General features: G+C 34.8%; 1 long non-coding RNA gene across 4 annotated transcripts; it reads left to right on the top strand.

Moving 5' to 3' along the window:
- The first annotated feature begins 4,253 nt into the window (after positions 1–4,253).
- Positions 4,254–8,436, top strand: LOC147481273 (uncharacterized). Of its 4 annotated transcripts, none has more exons than XR_015205050.1 (6): positions 4,254–4,341; positions 4,702–4,748; positions 6,657–6,808; positions 7,056–7,130; positions 7,251–7,489; positions 8,114–8,436. It is a non-coding gene; the product is annotated as an uncharacterized LOC147481273 (long non-coding RNA). The 4 variants fall into 4 exon arrangements; XR_015205049.1 differs by having other exon boundaries at positions 7,014–7,130; XR_015205052.1 differs by having other exon boundaries at positions 4,278–4,391; positions 7,014–7,130.
- Positions 8,437–9,041: the final 605 nt, after the last annotated feature.

The raw sequence follows: 9,041 nt of genomic DNA, 5'->3' as shown, positions 1-9,041 counted from the left end.
TGTTGTTGTCACGTTCTTTTGTATAATGACACATACATCTTCCCTTGTACATTGCCACGTTCATCTCCACTTGTACATTTGTATATAAAAAAAAAAAAAAAAAAAAAAAAAAAAAAAAAAAAAAAAATAAATAAATAAAAAAAAAAAAAAAAAAAAAGGTTGAAGGTGCCTTCTTCATATTCCAGTGGATGGCATTTTTAATGCCGATCATTTTAGCATTCGATTCGTTTAATTTGGAATTGAAATGAATCGAAATTCCGTGTTTGAAATTTTGGGACATAAGCGAAATTTCCGGAATTCATTTGGGTTTGGACCAAAAATTAGAACCGACCCAAATCACGTTAATGCGGTCACAAAACCCAAATGTTATCTCCATCGTAATTATTTAAAAAAAGCGGTCGGATATCCACAAAGCGGTCGGATATCCACAAGCGGTCGGATATCCAAAAGCGATTGATTTTTGCCTATAAATTCGACACTCCTCATCACCCTTCACTCACCTCATTCTCTCACTATCCAAAGCTTAATCTTCACATATTATATTTTCATTCAAAACAATGGATCCGATCGGCGATTGAAAAGGAGCAAGCGATGAATGGGCATCCACGGTATTCGTGATAACGGTATTTGTCATTATTCTCATCGATCATGCATAACTTCATCCGGAATATCTAGATCTATGTAACCTCCATATCTCTTTCCCTTTGTCGCTTTGTATATTACTATGGTGTGTTAAATAATTCTCAACCATTTTATGCGGGTTACGTACTAAATGGAGGAGCATCCTTTTTAATAAATTGGGTATATTAGTTGTATTTTTACCTTATCATAAACATAAAATAGTTATCAAAACCATAACAAATAAGAAAAATCAATAACGCAATAAAATAAATCAAACTCAACTTATTGTTTTCGAGAGAAGATTAGCGCTACACGTGCGCCTAACACTTGTCACGCGCACGCGGCTCAATTATTCTATCTATCTTCTATTATTGAGGTATGATCATAAATTTTGAAATTACGTGTAGGTCTAACTGCCCTGTGAAACTTTCCTCCGAATTCTCTATCATTTTAAGACCTCATTAATTGTTTTTGGACACCTGACATGAAAAGACATACTATGGATACCCATAGTTGCTGTACATAATTAGGGATACCAACATCACATGTTTCACTTGTAAGTTGAGATCTAGATGCACTTGACATCCTGATTCGTACCAGATCCTATATTTGCTATAAATCTCTTCATTTCAGCCATTCTCATTACACAGTTTCTACACTATCCTTCCATCAATTATCCTTCCAAATGGATCAACCAAGAAAGATAGTACCCGAGAAGAACTACTTGAAATTTTTGATGATGGCGATTTTCTCCTTTTTATGACACAGAAATTATGCGTCGAGGATGGATGCCTCTTCTATATCATCATGCGAAGCAGACCTATTCGGAGATTTGGTCTTGATGTTCTACCAATTTAGCGGACCTGAAAATGGAAAATTCTGTTTCCATGCCTATGGACAACGCTTTGAATTAACTAAGGAAGTTATCTCCGACATACTTCAAATTCCAATGAATGACTCGGGGTTCGATCTTTCAGAGTCCCCATTTAATTCCGTCAAAAAATTACTACGGGCCACCGTATCTCATGGCGAAGTCGGAAATAAAAATCACGTTGTTCTTCAACGCTCTTTGAAACAAAATCAATGAGCTGTGCTCCACTGGTTGGGACACAATGTGGGTACGTCACACCAATCTGAAGTCACCAAGCCTCAATTACACCTACTTTGGATTATGCAGAATCAAAGAGATGATTTTTGTATAATCCAACACCTCTGGAACGCAATCACCAGAAGAACAAAAAGGTTAGCACCTCTGCCTACTTTAGTCACGAAAATTATGATGCGTTGGGGTTATCCAGCCGGTTTCTCGAAATACCTCTTCAAAGAGCATTTGTTACAATACTTCACAAAGACCGCGTGCCGGTGGTTCTTGGGCGCCGGATACTCGCCGGATGAAATGGATGGCCAAAACTCAAACTCGCACATTTCTTTGATGAAAGTGCCATCTGAGAACATTTTTAATCCCATGGAAGGTATTCAAATTCTTCATCAAGGAATGAGGGGGAACTCCACGACGCCGTCGAGGAAATCATCATCAAAAGTCTTATGGATTTCCAAGAGCGTCAAGCGATGCATGATCCTGATCAAGAGGCACTATTGAAACTCACTCTCAGTCATTAGAAAATCACACTCTTCTAATAGAGAATCAAACTACGATCTCTGGCAACCAGGGAACCCTTCAAATCCAGCTTAGCCAACAAATTAATGAAGCGAAACAGTGTTGTCCACAATCTGCATTCCCATCACCATCCTTATCATCATTCTGAACCATAAAATAATAATAATAATAATAATAAAAAAAAAAATGGGGGGTTGCGTTCTGTTTTTACAAAACTTAACTTTCCCCAAAATAAATAAAATAAAATTATTATTATTAAGTATTTCTGTTATCTTTGTATCTTCTTTTGTAAGAAATACCTACTAGGATTGTCATATTTCAAGTTGTGATAATAACAATTTTAACGTGTTCTTTTAAACTTGATTACAGGAGGTTTTATCTTCTTGCATACTCATTCCTCCATCCAGTCAAAATTTTCTTGGACATATTTATTCTCATATCTTTCCCCATCACTCCACTCCATCAAACATGGCATCTTCATCAAACGTAGCATCTTCATCAAACAGGACACCTCCGAAACTCATCCCTGAGCAATCATTTCAGGCCATGATGGATTCCAATACTTATGGACTTCATTTCCGTGATTGCATTACTAACATCGGGTGGTCTTCCCTTGTTATTCGCCCTGACCAAACTTATTCTCCAAGTTTGGCGGCCTACTTTTATGCTAATATGGAAGATACACCAGCATTCAACGCTGCTCATGGTTTTTTCTTAGACGGATACTAGTAGAAAAAAGGGTTTTTGTGACTGTTTTAAAATATTATTTGTGACTATTCTGTTCGGAACGGTCACAAATGGCAGAAAATGGTTTTTGTGACTGTTTTAAATTTTTTTTAGTGACTTGCGTTTTCGAAACGGTCACAAATGGTTTTTTTTTTAAAGAAGGTGTATATGTGTGGAGAACTATTTGTGACTATTTCACTAAAATAGTTATATTTTCCCATAATTTATGTGACAGTCATAGAAGACCAAATTCTAATATTTTTAGTCCCGCACCACAACTGCACTAAAAAAAACTACTTTGAAGCCCACATTCAGTCTCCCGCCCGCTTTCTTCAAACACTTGTAGGCTTATGACTTTAAGAAATGCTTTCACAAAAAATGAAAAAATATAAGGAAAGAAAAACAAACAGAATGAATCCACGACTCTTTCTTCAACTTCTGCCGATTAGGATTATTTTCCAAATATCAAGTGGCAAACTAATTTCACTTCCCACCTATTTGCTTTTAGAAAATTAAGAAAATAACCAAAAAAAAACCCTTAAGCTAACTGTTTGTTATGTCTCACCCACTTGATGCTCGTTTCTCTCACTCACTCAACCAAATACAAATTCACTCTTTTTTAGTGTTTTTAAAATAATGATTTCATTTCATTTATACTAATATTTTGTTTCGGTGATTTTGTAGGTTGTTTTGTAACACTTTTTTCGGAGTACCACTACTGTATTCACTAATCTTTATCGGCGGATTTTGAAAGAAGTTGCGGAGGAAGAAGCAAGGCAAACATGTTTAGCGCTCTCCATATCTCTCATTCTCCCCCTTTAATATCCATTAATTGTTTTTCAATTTCAGTAATATAGCATGCTTGGACTGTTAGGGTTCAGACGGGAGGATCTAAAGGTTTTGTAGTAGTTTTAGAGAACAACAGTTCTGTTGGAATTATTGATGTAGCTTTGGAAGTGCTGAATGTAAAGTAAAGGTAAGCTTTTTGAAGAAACATGTGAGTCATTTTTTCGACTTGTATTAAATGATATTTTCATTTTGCAGACGGTTACTATTGGTAGTGAGCTTGAAAGAAGGGTTTTACCAAAAAAATTTATTGGTGTTTAAAGTAAGTATGATATATGCCCTTTTTATGTTACTTTGTGTAAAGGTGTCTGATTTATATGTAAAAATAAGATCTAAGGATATGCTCTCTCCTTTTCTAATTGACAAGTTCTTTGTTTGAAATGCACTAGGCATGTCGCTAGATCTTGTTCTTCTTGAGTATTAACACGCATCGAAATGGTGCAATTCAGTGACAAGTTTGTGCAAAGCTATCTACCGACGATGATGCATTGAAAGATCTTTGCGATCATTTTTTAAAAGCTGATCCCAATGTATGTCTACAACCCAACATCTGTGGATACTCAACTAAAGTTTCTAAAAAGTAATGTCCACATAAAGTACACTTTATATCTATTGGACTGCATGTGTGTCTGTCAGATGTGTATGAAAACGTATATATACCATTAGAATGACGAGAAAGTTTACTACACAATGAAAAACTATTCAAGTTATTATACATATTATCATAAGTTCTAATGTAGGAAAATGAGGACAATGCATATGTGGTTGCCTATATGTAATACATGAAGAAATAATTTATTGTATTGCCCATTTTGACGAGCATTTATCATATTTTTCCTTCTATTAATGCAAAATACTTTACTTAGTCCATTTTGTTATGTGGAATGCAGGTTCCTCTTAACTCTGAAAGCTGATACATTATCTTCTTGGTTAATGGGTAAGTCTTTGTTTTCCTTTTTTATACTAGTTTGAAAAATATGGACGTAGGTATTGAGTTTCAAAACTAGTTAAATATCCATGTGATTTTCATCTTTTTTTTTTTTTTTTTTTTTTGATAATCTCATCTATTGTCTTTGAAGTTACTAAAATTGTATCAATAGGATTTGTTGTCTCAAATTTTGATAATCTCATATGTTGTCTCATCTGTTGATAATCTCATCCATTTGCTTAATCAATAGGATAAACTGTATATTCTTTTGTGTGCATGTGTTGTTAGCTTGGGGGGGATTGAAAATCAAGTCAATCATAATTGAAATTGAAAAGTACAAATCCGACTTTCATATTGATGGGCTTGGAGTTATTATATATATATATATATATATATATATATATATATATATATATATATATATATATATATATATTGTGCAAGTATATACATTTGAGGAACAACAATTATGTTAGCATAGCAAAAGTTTGGGGTCCTAGCATTCACGTGGCCTTTGACTACCACACAAACTAGGTTGGCACCTTCTGCACCATTTCCCATTTAATGACCTGTTGGAGAAAAGAAACTACAACAAGTGATGCAGAAAAGTCAATATAGGGGGTTAATTGGGCTAGCCTACAAAGTGAAGAAAAAGAGGGTACAAATTAGCGATACGTCTTAATCTGGTGTCCTTTACACTCCCCTGTTGCCATTCTCAAGAGTAGCTCTAAGATGAATTCCATTTTATTGTTCATTATGAAGTTCCAATTGCCCTCTCCCAGATAGCCAAGTGATGCTGGCTTCATGATGCATTTGCAACTAAGAGGCTTAGGTGTTAAGGACACAACCAATCATTCCGATGGCACCCATTTGCTGCATGTTCTCCTTTGAGCGAAAGTCGCGACTTGATTGAAAAAGAAATTAGAAAAAGGATAAGAAGAAAAACTTATTTTGATTTTGCGGGAGGGGGAGAATTATTTTTGTATGAAAAAATGTCGGGACGTCTATATTATAGACTTTTGAGAGAACATCAACAAGGCGTCACTTGGTGCTTGGAGGTTTGGCATTGCTTCGTAAGCTCTTTGGATGGATGTTGAGCTAGCCAAATATGATGTCCCTTCACTTTAAAATCCAGCCGATCTAGATTGTAATCAGCAGTGGTGGTTACTGAATTAGACATGGTTGCTGAATCAATTAGAATGGTTCTTGGTGTTATATTCTACTGGGTGTTGTTCAATGTGAAGTTTTGAATATTACAAGTAAAAGGATTGGGTTAGTATTAGTTACCAGTTATTGTAAACATAGACATGTGTTATTGGGTTAGTAACTTAGTATTAGTTGCCAGTTCTTCGACCTTCTTTGGATTTGTATGGGCTATTGACATGGTGAATCAAATGGTGCAGTTCATTAATTTGGTGTGGATTTGAATTTGTCTAGTTTTGTTTTCCTTATTTGGCTTTGTTACACACAACCACACGCAAGAAAAGACACATGGAACTCGAATCTATCATTTCCTTTGGAACATGATGATGGAGTTGTGGTTATTTTGGAGAAAGTCAGTGGTGAGGTAGACACCCCATTGTTCATGGGGTCATAGCTGCTTGCCCTGTAGTAGGTATAGGTTCACTGCTTTAGGCAGAAGCACCATTGCTTGCGACGTATATAGTTATACAGTATATGTTCTAAAGATACAGCACCGATTAAGCAATACTATAGAATGGTTCGTTTGAACAAAATGATCTAAATGCTTCAGGAATTCTTGCTTCCACTGGAGCTCTGTAAGTCTCTATACATATTGAATGGATGTCGTGTATACATGTGGAATGGTCAAATGGATATCTTGATTGATCTTAAACAAATAAATGAATGGATTTACTTCCACGCATAATAAAGAGATATTTGCGGTGATTCATGCAGTGCACAAATGGCGTTCAAGATTATCACTGATATGGTATTGCGTCCTCAAATATATCATAGAACAGTGTATTAGGTGCTACTCCACAACCACAACAAAAGGGAATTTGCGTACCAATCGCTAGGGTGGACTGAGTGTGGGCAAGAAAGCATAGGTGACTCAACACTTGAACACCTATTACTGGACACAAATATTTTCTAGTACTTATAAGTGTGCGTTTGTTACTGAATGTTTATGGCCTGGAATCTAGAGTGCATATATGTCAAAGGCAAGGGATATGAGCCACTAGATTCCCCATGCATCCTCTTCTATAGTGCAACCTTAGGATTCTAGCTAAGTTCTTATGTTATTTTGTTTAGGGTCAAGGAAGTAAAGAAGGAATCTTTTTCTGTTACTTGTAGTTTCATGGCTGTGCTCTTTGAACAAGGACTTGACTTTGGCCTCTTTATGAATATCAGGTGCTTCTTAATTACTAGGTATTTTTTTTTCCAATAATTCTTTTGTTTCTGCTACTATACTTGGCTATATGATGATTATTTTCTTTTGTTTCTATGTTTATATGATGATTCTATTGTAGAATGTTTCTTATATTTCAGTGGACATCATCACCAAGTTGATGCTATTAGTCTCTATTTGAAAGGTTGATATTCGGTAATGTTACTAGCAAAAGTGATAGTAGTTGTTTTTAGCAATCTGCATAGGGCAAAAAGTTTGAGTCGTGTTCAAGCTGGGATTCCGCTACCTACACGAAAACGTTACCCTGTCGAGTCTACATTCAAGCGAACCAAGTTTCGTTACTTGTTGATGTATGTGCTAAAAGCTACAAAACTAACAGGTTAGACTGTTCAAACTGAAATTTTTATCGTTCATATACTTACACTGATAATGAATTATCGTAGTTTACTTTTCGACTCTTAGGGACTTCAAATTGATTAAAGTGTACATATACATTTTTTTCCATCTCCTTGGGGGTAGGCTAAAGCATTGTCAGTATGTTTATTTATTTATATATAGGTGCTTTGTACCTGGTTGTAAGTGTTTGAGTTATTCACAAAGGGTTTGAGTTGTACATGTATTTCCCAAGAACAATTAATGGGCATTGGACCTAAGTCTATCTTAGTTTAACTTAACAATGGACATATTGTTTGTTTGCGATATCAGGGTTTCTTATAAGATGTTTATAATGATTTGTAGCTTGTTTCAAATAGTTTTGGTCGACTTATCCTTTAGATATATTAACAATTGCAATTCTGCTTATTCACATAGGTATTTATGATCTTGAGTTAACTATTTTGTATTCAACTATCATACATACTAAAGATTTACTTTAAATCCTTAAGAAATATCTTATATATAATTTGTGCATGCCTAGATTACTTGGTTACTTTGTATATTAGTGCATTTACTGGCTATTTTATATCAAGTTATATTGAGTGTCACCATCTCTTTTCAATTGCAGAATTCAAGTGAGCTAGTGTGTTAAAAGATGTGAGCTAGGATTTTGGGGCTCCCTCGGAGGAATGAATGCTACCAGTTGGGAAAGCGCTGTGGATTTGTCCAATTTGTTCATATGTGGGTGATCGATTTTGACGCGATTAGGTTATTTTTTCATTTGGATTTGGATTAGGCTGATTATATTTATATGAATTAGATTGGAAATGTGTTATTTACTTCATTACGTTTTACGATTAAGTACAAATATATATTGGTTATCCAATGGGATTGGAATGTTTTAATGAAATTAGCAATATATATGAGAGTTACTTGAAATTTAATGGATCATATTCAGATATGTTGTTTATTCAGGTGTGTAGTTTATTGCAGGTCCCCAATTTTGGGGGTTTTTATATATATTCACGTTTTATTATTATTTTTAATAAAAAAAAATATATTTATATATACATATCACTGTTTTACCCAAACAGTCATGACTAATGATACTTTTTATGACTGTTAAAAAAGATGAATGAATAACTGTTTATTTGAAACTGTCACAAATGATATGATTTGTTGTGACGGTTTTTGCTTGATTGTTACCGTTTTTATGATTTTGTGACCGTTAAAAAGGATGAATGCATAACCGTTTATTTAAAACCGTCACAAATGATATGATTTGTTGTGACGGTTTTTGAGTAGTTGTTACCGTTTTTTATGGTAGAGAGAGGCTAGTCTGGAACAAATATTTGTGACGGTTTTGGGAAAAAAATAAATGACTCTCACTCCGTCACGGTTTTGGAAAAAAAAAAAACCGTCACAAAAGACTTTTTGTCACTTTTTTTAACAGTGATATAAAGCCTTTTTTCTTATCACAATCAAAGTTGGTGGCACAAACCATGTCTTTTCAGAGGCAACACTTGCCCTGACTTTAGATCTTCCATATCGCGAGC

Source organism: Coptis chinensis, chromosome 8 (assembly GCF_015680905.1).
Source record: "Coptis chinensis isolate HL-2020 chromosome 8, ASM1568090v1, whole genome shotgun sequence".
Lineage (NCBI taxonomy): Eukaryota > Viridiplantae > Streptophyta > Magnoliopsida > Ranunculales > Ranunculaceae > Coptis > Coptis chinensis.
Note: the sequence above shows the minus strand (reverse complement) of the source record. Positions and strands in the feature narration are given on the sequence as shown.